Raw genomic sequence first — 9,704 nt, forward strand, 5'->3', positions numbered from 1 at the left:
TGATTGATTCAAAAATGTTAAGTTGTTACTTGCCTATTAAGAAAAGTTCAATCTTTAAATTTTAAAATCATATCTTTTAGTTTCTTGTTAGTCAAGTAATCAACTTTAAATTTTCAAAATCAAATCTTTTTAAATTTCTTTTTCAAATCTTTTTCAAAATAAATTTCAATCATATCTTTTTCAAAATCAATTTCAAAATCTTTTCTAACTTCTTTTCTAACTTCCTATCTTTTCAAAATTTAATTTTCAAATCTTTTTCAAACCAATCCTATCTTTTTGTTTCAATCATATCTTTTTCAAAACTACCTAACTAACTCTCTATCTCTAATTTTCGAAAATCCCTTCCTCTTTTTCAAAAATTCCTTTTTAATTAATTAATTGTTTTAAATTTAATTTCATTTCATTTTTCTTTTTAATTTTCAAATTTTAATTCTAATTTTAATTAAAAACAAAAATATTTTTCTTTTCTTTTTATTTAATTTTCGAAATTCTCTCCCCCTCATCTCTTTCTAATTATTTTATTTATTTACTAACACTTCTCTTCATCTAAAAATTCGAACCCTCTCTTCCTCTTGGTGTTCGAATTTCTTTTCTTCTACTCACATAAAGGAATCTCTATACTGTGACATAAAGGATTCCATATTTTCTTTATTATTTCCTTCTTTGTCATATGAGCAGGAACAAGGATAAGAACATTCTTGTTGAGGCTGATCCTGAACCTGAAAGGACTCTGAAGAGGAAGCTAAGGGAAGCTAAAGCACAACTCTCTGGAGAAAATCTGACAAAAATTTTCGAAAAAGAAGGAGACATGGCCGAAAATAATAACAATGCAAGGAAGATGCTTGGTGACTTTATTGCACCAAATTCCAATTTACATGGAAGAAGCATCTCAATCCCTACCATTGGAGCAAACAATTTTGAGCTTAAACCTCAATTAGTTTCTCTGATGCAACAGAACTGCAAGTTTTATGGACTTCCATCCGAAGATCCTTTTCAGTTCTTAACTGAATTCTTGCAGATCTGTGATACTGTTAAGACCAATAGGGTTGATCCCGAGGTCTACAGGCTTATGCTTTTCCCGTTTGCTATAAGAGATAGAGCTAGAGTATGGTTGGACTCTCAACCCAAAGATAGCATGAACTCTTGGGATAAGCTGGTCACGGCTTTCTTAGCCAAGTTCTTTCCTCCTCAAAAGCTTAGCAAGGTTAGAGTGGATGTTCAAACTTTCAGACAGAAAGAAGGTGAATCCCTCTATGAAGCTTGGAAGAGATACAAGGAACTGACCAAAAAGTGTCATTCTGACATGCTTTCAGAATGGACCATCCTAGATATATTCTATGATGGTCTGTCTGAGCTATCAAAGATGTCACTGGACCATTCTGCAGGTGGATCCATTCACCTAAAAAAAACGCCTGCAGAAGCTCAAGAACTCATTGACATGGTTGCAAATAACCAGTTCATGTACACTTCTGAAAGGAATCCTGTGAATAATGGGACGCCTATGAGGAAGGGAGTTCTTGAAATTAATACTCTGAAAGCCATATTGGCTCAGAATAAAATATTGACTCAGCAAGTCAATATGATATCTCAGAGTCTGAATGGATTGAAGGAATCATCCAATAGTACTAAAGAGGCATCTTCTGAAGAAGAAGCTTATGATCCTGAGAACCCTGCAATAGCAGAGGTGAATTACATGAGTGAACCCTATAGAAACACCTATAATCCCTCATGGAGAAATCATCCAAATTTCTCATGGAAGGATCAACAAAAGCCTCAACAAGGCTTTAATAATGGTGGAAGAAACATGTTTAGCAATAGCAAGCCTTTTCCATCATCCACTCAGCAACAGACAGAGAGTTCTGAGCAGAATCCATCTAGCTTAGCAAATATAGTCTCTGATCTATCTAAGGCCACTGTAAGTTTCATGAATGAAACACGGTCCTCCATTAGGAATTTGGAGGCACAAGTGGGCCAGCTGAGTAAAAGAATCACTGAAACTCCTCCTAGTACTCTCCCAAGCAATACAAAAGAGAATCCAAAAAGATAGTGCTAGGCCATTGATTTAACCATCATGGCTGAACCTACAAGGGAGGGAGAGGACGTGAATCCCAGTGAGGAAGACCTCCTGGGACGTCCAGTGATCAACAAGGAGTTTCTCTCTGAGGAACCAAAGGAATCTGAGGCTCATCTAGAGACCTTAGAGATTCCTTTGAACTTCCTTATGCCATCCATGAGCTCTGATGAGTATTCTTCTTCTGAAGAGAATGAAGATGTCACTGAAGAGCAAGTTGCCAAGTACCTTGGTAAAATCATGAAGCTGAATGCCAAATTATTTGATAATGAGACTTGGAAAGATGAACCTCCCTTGCTCATCAATGAACTGAGTGATCTGGATCAACTGACATTGCCTCAGAAGAAACAGGATCCTGGAAATTTCTTAATACCTTGTACCAAAGGCACCATGACCTTTGAGAAGGCTCTATGTGATCTTGGGTCAGGGATAAACCTCATGCCACTCTCTGTAATGGAAAAACTGGGAATCTTTGAGGTGCAAGCTACCAGAATCTCATTAGAGATGGCAGACAATTCAAGAAAATAGGCTTATGGACAAGTAGAGGACGTGCTAGTAAAGGTTAAAGGCCTTTACATCCCTGCTGATTTTATAATCCTAGACACTTGGAAGGATGAGGATGAATCCATCATCCTTGGAGGACCCTTCCTAGCCACAGTAAGAGCTGTGATTAATGTGGACAGAGGAGAATTGATCCTTCAACTGAATGAGGACAACCTTGTGTTTAAAACTCAAAGATCTCCTTCTGTAACCATGGAGAGGAAGCATGAAAAGCTTCTCTCACTGCAGAGTCAACCAAAGCCCCTAAAGTCAAACTCTAAGTTTGGTGTTGGGAGGCCACAACCAAACTCTAAGTTTGGTGTTGAACCCCCACATTCAAACTCTATGTTTGGTGTTGGGAGGTTCCAACAATGCTTTGAACGTCTGTGAGGTTCCATGAGAGCTCACTGTCAAGCTATTGACATTAAAGAAGCGCTTGTTGGGAGGCAACCCAATGTTATCTAATTATATTTATTTATTTTCTGTTATTATTTTATGTGTTCTTTAGGTTGATGATTATGTGAAGTCACAAAAACTACTGAAAAATAAAAAATAGAATGAAAAATAGAATGAAAAACAGCACACCCTAGAGGAGAACAGTCTGGCATTTAAATGCCAGAAACAAGCATCTGTCTGGCGTTTAACGCCAGAAACAGGCACCAAGCTGGCATTTAACGCCAGAAACAAGCATCTGCCTGGCGTTAAACGCCAGAAACAAGCTACATTTAGGCGTTTAACGCCAGAAACAGGCAGCAGTTTGGCGTTAAACGCCAGGATTGCACAGCAAGGGCGTTTTACATGCCTAATTGGAGCAGGGATGTTAAGTCCTTGGCCCCACTGGATCTGTGGACCCCACAGGATCCCTACCACTTCTTCTCTCATCTTCACACCTTTTCATAACATTCTTCCTCAATTAACCTCCACTAATCACCTCCATTACTCCTCCAAAACCATCATACAACCCACCTACACCCACCCACTTAAATTCAAACCATCACTCCTTCCTTTTCACACATTATAACCACCTAAACCCCCTTGACCGAACCATTCATACACTTCCATCTCCTCAATTTTCTTCTTCTTCTACTCACTTCTTTCTTCTTTTGCTCGAGGATGAGCAAACCTTCTAAGTTTGGTGTGGTAAAAGCATTGCTTTTCGTTTTTCCATAACCATCTAGGGCACCTAAGGCCAGAGACATCCTCATTGAAGAGGACAAGCCCATCACTAAGAAAAGGATGGAGCAAACAAGAGATCATGGACCTCAACAAGAGCATGAGGAAATTCCTCACTATGAAATCCCTGAGATGCCTCAAGGGATGCACTTCCCTCCACAAAACTATTGGGAACAAATCAACACTTCCCTAGGAGAATTAAGTTCCAACATGGGACAACTAAGGGTGGAACATCAAGAGCACTCCATCATCCTCCATGAAATTAGAGAAGATCAAAGAGCTATGAGGGAGGAGCAAGAAAGACAAGGAAGAGACATAGAGGAGCTCAAGAGCACCATTGGTTCTTCAATAAGAGGAAGACGCCACTCTCACTAAAGTGGACTCATTCCTTATTCTCCTTGTCTATTTATTTTACTATTTTTCGATTTTTGAGCTTTATGTTTTATTTATGTTTGTGTCTTTACTATATGATCACTAGTGTCTAAGTGTCTATGCCTTAAAGTTATGAATATGAATCCATCACCTCTCTTAAATGAGAACTGTTCTAAAAACAAAAGAACAAGAAGTACATGGTTTCAAATTCATCCTTGAAACTAGTTTAATTATTTTGATGTGGTGACAATACTTTTTGTTTTCTGAATGAATGCTTGAACAGTGCATATGTCTTTTGAAGTTGATGTTTATGAATGTTAAATATGTTGGCTCTTGAAGAATAAGGAAAAAGGAGACATGCTATTTGATAATCTGAAAAATCAGAAAAATGATTCTTGAAGCAAGAAAAAGCAGTGAATACAAAAGCTTGCGAAAAAAAGAAAAATAAAAAAATAGCGAAAAAAAAAAGAAAATGAAAAAGCAAGCAGAAAAAGCCAAAAGCTCTTTAAACCAAAAGGCAAGAGCAAAAAGCCAATAGCCCTTAAAACCAAAAGGCAAGGGTAATAAAAAGGATCCAAGACTTTGAGCATCAGTGGATAGGAGGGCCTAAAGGAATAAAATCCTGGCCTAAGCAGCTAAACCAAGCTGTCCCTAACCATGTGCTTGTGGCGTGAAGGTGTCAAGTGAAAACTTGAGACTGAGCGGTTAAAGTCAAGGTCCAAAGCAGAAACAGAGTGTGCTTAAGAACCCTGGACACCTCTAATTGGGGACTTTAGCAAAGTTGAGTCACAATCTGAAAAGGTTCACCCAGTTATGTGTCTGTGGCATTTATGTATCCGGTGGTAATACTGGAAAACAAAGTGCTTAGGGCCACGGCCAAGACTCATAAAGTAGTTGTGTTCAAGAATCAACATACTGAACTAGGAGAATCAATAACACTATCTGAATTCTGAGTTCCTATATATGCCAATCATTCTGAACTTCAATGGATAAAGTGAGATGCCAAAACTATTCAAGAGGCAAAAAGCTACAAGTCCCGCTCATCTGATTGGAGCTAAGTTTCATTGATATTTTGGAATTTATAGTATATTCTCTTCTTTTTATTCTATTTGATTTTTAGTTGCTTGGGGACAAGCAACAATTTAAGTTTGGTGTTATGATGAGCGGATAATTTATACACTTTTTGGCATTGTTTTTACATAGTTTTCAGTATAATTTAGTTAGTTTTTAGTATATTTTTATTAGTTTTTAAATAAAAATCACATTTCTGGACTTTACTATGAGTTTGTGTGTTTTTCTGTGATTTCAGGTATTTTCTGGCTAAAATTGAGGGACTTGAGCAAAAATCAGATTCAGAGGTTGAAGAAGGACTGCATATGCTGTTGGATTCTGACCTTCCTGCACTCAAAGTGGCATTTCTCGAGCTACAGAACACCAAATGGTGCGCTCTCAATTGCGTTAGAAAGTAGACATCCAGGGCTTTCCAGCAATATATAATAGTCCACACTTTGCCCGAGTTTAGATGACGCAAACTGGCGTTGAACGCCAGTTCCATGCTGCATTCTGGAGTTAAATGCCAGAAACAGGTTGCAAAGTAGAGTTAAACTGGCGTTCAACTCCAATAAAGACCTCTACATGTGTAAAGCTCAATGCTCAGCCCAAACACACACCAAGTGGGCCCCAGAAGTGGATTTCTGCATCATTTACTCATTTCTGTAAACCCTAGCAACTAGTTTAGTATATATAGGACTTTTTACTATTGTATTTACATCTCTGGACGTTTAGTTCTTAGATCATGGAAGCTGGCCATTCGGCCATGCCTGGACCTTGTTCTTATGTATTTTCAACGGTAGAGTTTCTACACACCATAGATTAAGGTGTGGAGCTCTGCTGTTCCTCATGAATTAATACAAAGTACTACTGTTTTTCTATTCAATTCAAGCTTATTCCTTCTCTAAGATATCCATTCGCACCCAAGAACATGATGAATGTGATGATTATGTGACGCTCATCATCATTCTCACCCATGAACGCGTGACTGACAAACACTTCCGTTCTACATGCAAACAAGCTAGAATGAGTATCTCTTAGATATCTAATACAGAGGACCGAGTCCGAGATATTAGAATTATCGTGGTATAAGTTAGAATCCATGGACGGCCATTCTTGAGATCCGGAAAGTCTAAACCTTATCTGTGGTATTCCGAGTAGGATCTGGGAAGGGATAGCTGTGACGAGCTTCAAACTCGCGAGTGCTGGGCGTAGTGACAGACGCAAAAGGATAGTAAATCCTATTCCAGTATGATCGAGAACCGACAGATGATTAGCCATGCAGTGACAGCGCATTGAACCATTTTCACAGAGAGGATGGGATGTAGCCATTGACAACGGTGATGCCCTACATAAAGCTTGCCATGGAAAGGAGTAGGAATGATTGGATGAAGACAGCATGAAAGCAGAGGTTCAGGAGGAACGAAAGGGATCTCTATACGCTTATATGAAATTCTCACCAAAGAATTACATAAGTACCTCTATCCTAGTTTATATTTCAATTATGTTTTAATTATCAAATCTCCATAACTATCTGAATCCGCCTGACTGAGATTTACAAAGTGACCATAGCTTGCCAGGCCGACAATCTCCGTGGGATCGACCTTTACTCACGTAAGGTTTATTACTTGGACGACCCAGTGCACTTGCTGGTTAGTTGTGCGAAGTTGTGATAAAGAGTTGAGATTACAATTGTGCGTACCAAGTTTTTGGCGCCGTTGCCGGGGAAGGAACGATCACGATTTCGTGCACCAGTGTGTCTTGTGGGTGGGGATATTGAGGTGGTGTATAAGGAGGCGATGGTTCATATGGTTGGTAGCAAGGTGTATAGACATTTTGGTTCCATGGAGGTGTATGGTGTTGTACTTAAAGGTTTGGTGGTTGAGGGTTGTGTGTGGGGTATCCTTCATATCTTTGGGGTTGATATTCATATAGGGGAGAGTTTGGCTCGTTATAGAATGAGGGAGGTGTTTGCCATGAGTGTTGCTCATACACAATTGGTACCTCCCTAAATTGATTCCCCACTCCATGAAGCAATCCCAATTTGAATTCATCATACCCTACAAAACATTGACAACCAAGCTCTGAGCAACAAGGGTGATAGCTCATAGAGAAAGTAGGAAATAAAAGCAAAAGACATAAATAAATAAGAAAAGAAAACACCTAAATATTAACAAAAATAACCAAATAACCAAAATGTAAGATATTTGCACTATCAACATATTTACAGCAACCAAAAGATAGCATTCAATTGCATTCCCCGGCAACGGCGCCAAATTTGACGATGACCAAATGCATGGGTTTGGATTTTCACACTAAAGGTAGAATTTGTCCGTTGCAAGTATAGTCCAAACCCAACAATTGAACATCAATCAAATAATAAATTCAATACAAAGTAACCGATATCAAGAGTACTTCAATCTCAAGTCGTTCTCCCTAGGATGCAATTGGAAATGTTTCTCTTTCGGTTGTGGAGGCAAAAAGGAGTTTTGTGCAATCAAAGAACAAAATATTAAAAGAACCAAGCAATAAAAGAACTAAGCAATGATAAAAATTGAAAGTAATGCAATTAAAGGAAAATGAGATCAAAACTAGTGAAAATGCTATAAATGCAATATAAGAGCCTTGACTTGGGAATGAGAGTCTAAGAATCCTATCATTGCCATAACCACAACTATGATAATTATGATGAGTCAATCTCGCCTAGTCAACCCCAACCATCGAGGAGTAAGTCAAGCAAGCATAATTGACCTTAATCCATAAATCCTAGCTAACTTACCAAACTAGTTGATAAAAAGCTAGCGTCAATGGAAACAAGAGTCAACTAACTACCCAAGAATTACCACTAAATGTCGGACATTATGACTCTAGTATCCTGGGAACTCAAACCACAAGGCAAGGTGGGAAAATATACTCAAATTCTAAAGTTGGCATTTTCACAAACACCTTGTGTGCATAAAAGTAAAACATGAAAAATTGCAAGGAAAAATAACAAACTATAACCAACTATCAACAAAACCAAACATAAACAAGCAAACAAGCATAAAGAAAGCATGAAACATTAATTTCATCAATCAAAACTTCAAGAAAATCAAAATTGCAATTATAAACAAAGTAACTTGAACCAAGGCAAAGGAAACTAAATGCGCTATTAAAGAGGAAATTGAGAGTACTTACAATAAGATGAGCAAAATCCAAAATTAAGCTTGCTATAAAATGCTACATGAAGATGGAAATTAAACCCTAAGAGAGCAATTCTACTCTACTCCTACTCCTACTCCTACTACTATGAAACTATGGAAAGTAAATGTCAAGTCCTAATGTCTTCAAATGTGTTGATATCCCCTTTATATAGCCCTTCATTTCAGCATTTCAGCCTTCCAAAATGGGCCAAGAGCCCCAAAATTTGCACAGCACATGTTTCATTAATGCAATCACGTGCAGGGACCTGTGCGGACGCATAGACGTGTGCGTCCGCACACTCGACTGAAAGTTGACATGTGCGTACGCACAGGTGCTTGTGCGCACGCACACATGGAAATTCTTGCTTGTGTGTACGCACGCAGGGCTGTGCGCACGCACACTTCGTTGTGTGTGCTTTTCCTTGTTTTCTTCATGTTTTCTCCCTAGTACATGCTTTCTTCCACTTTTGGCCATCCATTCTTGCCTCTAAGGCTTGAAATCACACACAAATCATATCACGGCATCGAATGACGTAAAAGTGGAATTAAAATCACTAATCTAAGCATTAAAACGCATGTTTTCACATTTAGAATCAAATTAGGGATCAAAGACAAAAGCATGCTATTTTGGTGATTAAGTGTGAGTTCATGTGCTAGAATCCATTCAAATCAAGCCAAAATACATCGAAAAATATGGACTCATCAGTACGCACAAGCCTATGCATGTGCACACAAACCAAAAATCACAAATTCTGCAGAAGTTGCAGAATTCAGATTTTTGGCCCAAACTTCCAATGATCATATCTCCTTCTACAAAATTCAGATTTCCACCAATTTTACCATTTTAAAGCTTGTGAAATTATGTTTCAATTGATATAAAAATCATCAAATTCCGAAAACAATAACTCAAGATATGATCCGTTGAAGTTCATCAAAATTCCATTTTTACCAAAACTCATAAATCCCCATTTTCAAAATATGCTCTTACCAATCCATACCAAATCAACCCAAAACTCAACCATTCCAATCATCAATCATTTCCAAACCTTTTTCAATCATCAACCCACCAATTCTACCATATTTATCCAAATTCTCAATTTAACAAGTATCATATCATAATCACCATTTCATACCTCAATCTCCAATACATTATTCAATTCATCAATCACCTCATATACATATATACACATATCAATATTACACTTCTATCATGCTCATCAACAAGATCCTTGTTAAGTTAAGAAATTAACTACTTTAATTGATGATGACAAATATTATTTTATTGGACAAAGTATATAATTAATGTTGATTGTTTA

General features: G+C 37.8%; 1 non-coding gene across 1 annotated transcript; it reads right to left on the bottom strand.

The window, feature by feature from the left end:
* Positions 1-1,201: 1,201 nt before the first annotated feature.
* Positions 1,202-1,310, bottom strand: LOC112752677 (small nucleolar RNA R71). Its single transcript, XR_003177103.1, has one exon. It is a non-coding gene; the product is annotated as a small nucleolar RNA R71 (small nucleolar RNA).
* Positions 1,311-9,704: the final 8,394 nt, after the last annotated feature.

This window comes from Arachis hypogaea, chromosome 15, assembly GCF_003086295.3.
Source record: "Arachis hypogaea cultivar Tifrunner chromosome 15, arahy.Tifrunner.gnm2.J5K5, whole genome shotgun sequence".
NCBI lineage: Eukaryota > Viridiplantae > Streptophyta > Magnoliopsida > Fabales > Fabaceae > Arachis > Arachis hypogaea.